This window comes from Bos javanicus, chromosome 26 (genome assembly GCF_032452875.1).
Source record: "Bos javanicus breed banteng chromosome 26, ARS-OSU_banteng_1.0, whole genome shotgun sequence".
Taxonomy (NCBI): Eukaryota; Metazoa; Chordata; class Mammalia; order Artiodactyla; family Bovidae; genus Bos; species Bos javanicus.
The window spans coordinates 47,125,307-47,126,798 of NC_083893.1; positions in this window are offsets into that span (position 1 = coordinate 47,125,307).

The window sequence follows — 1,492 nt, forward strand, 5'->3', positions numbered from 1 at the left end:
GGCTGCAGGGTGTGTCTTATTTTGAAGCTCTTTCTGCCCCTTTGGCTGGACATTTTATTAGAAATAAACTTTATTTTTTGCTGGGTATTCAACTAACAGGATCTTCTATTCCCTTTCATAAGGAAATTCTGGTCTGAAAAGAGAGGTCACTGAGAAAGAGGGGGAAAATCTACTTCATCTACTTTTGTGCTGTCTAGTTGTCTAAAGGAAATCAGTCCTGAATATTCATTGGAAGGACTGATGCTGAAGCTGAAACTCTAATACTTTGGCCACCTGATGTGAAGAACTGACTCATTGGAAAAGAGCCTGATGATGCTGGGAAAGATTGAAGGCGGGAGGAGAAGGGGACGACAGAGGATGAGCTGGTTGGATGGCATCCCTGACTCAATGGGCATGGGTTTGAGTAAGCTCCAGGAGTTGGTGATGGACAGGGAGGCCTGGCGTGTTGCAGTCCATGGGGTCGCAAAGAGTCAGTCACGACTGAGTGACTGAACTGAGCTGAGTTGTCTACCTCTTGAGACACAGAATTTGTGTAAGAAGTGGGGGCGAGGTTAACAGAAAACAATGAAGATAAGTAGAAAGATCATATTCAAGAGTCAGTGAAAGTGCACTTGCCTAGAATTCAGTTAGTTTGGGAAAATGTCAGAAATCTTGGCAAGATCTCTCTATAATTTACTGGGTCCTTGTTAAATAATAATTAAAGATTTCAAGATAGCTGCAGGAGGGCATTAAACTAAGGTCAGGGCTTTTCTAAGGGACAGGATCCTGAACAACGACCTAATTTCTGCTGGAGGGATTGAAGGTCAAAGGGCATCCATCCTTTAGCTGGAAGTGGAGAGGAGAGAGGTGGATGCTGCATGTCACAGGACTTGGAGTCTGCCTGGAACGGAACTGCCACTGACGGATGAATAGAATCCATCTGTTATCCTGACTTACAGGAAGGAAGAGAGCTGAATGATGCTTGATGGAGAAGTGGCCCCTCTTGGTTGTGCTGGTTAAGGCTGGATGGTTTGTCAGGGCCAGGGCCACAATGCCTGGGGGTAGGGTGCGGCCACGGCCATGCCCACTCAGTTCAGTTCAGTCGCTCAGTCATGTCTGACTCTTTGCGACCCCATGAATTGCAGCACACCAGGCCTCCCTGTTCATCACCAACTCCCGGAGTTCACGCAGACTCACGTCCATCGAGCCGGTGATGCCATCCAACCATCTCATCCTCTGTCGTCCCTTTCTCCTTCTGCCCCCAATCCCTCCCAGCCTCAGGGTCTTTTCCAATGAGTTAACTCTTCACATGAGGTGGCCAAAGTACTAGACTTTCAGCTTTAGTGTCATTCCTTCCAAAGAACACCCAGGACTGATCTCCTTTAGAATGGACTGGTTGGATCTCCTTGCAGTCCAAGGGACTCTCAAGAGTCTCCTCCAACACCACAGTTCAAAAGCATCAATTCCTCTGCACTCAGCTTTCTTCACTGCAATGCCCACGAAGGGGGAGGAA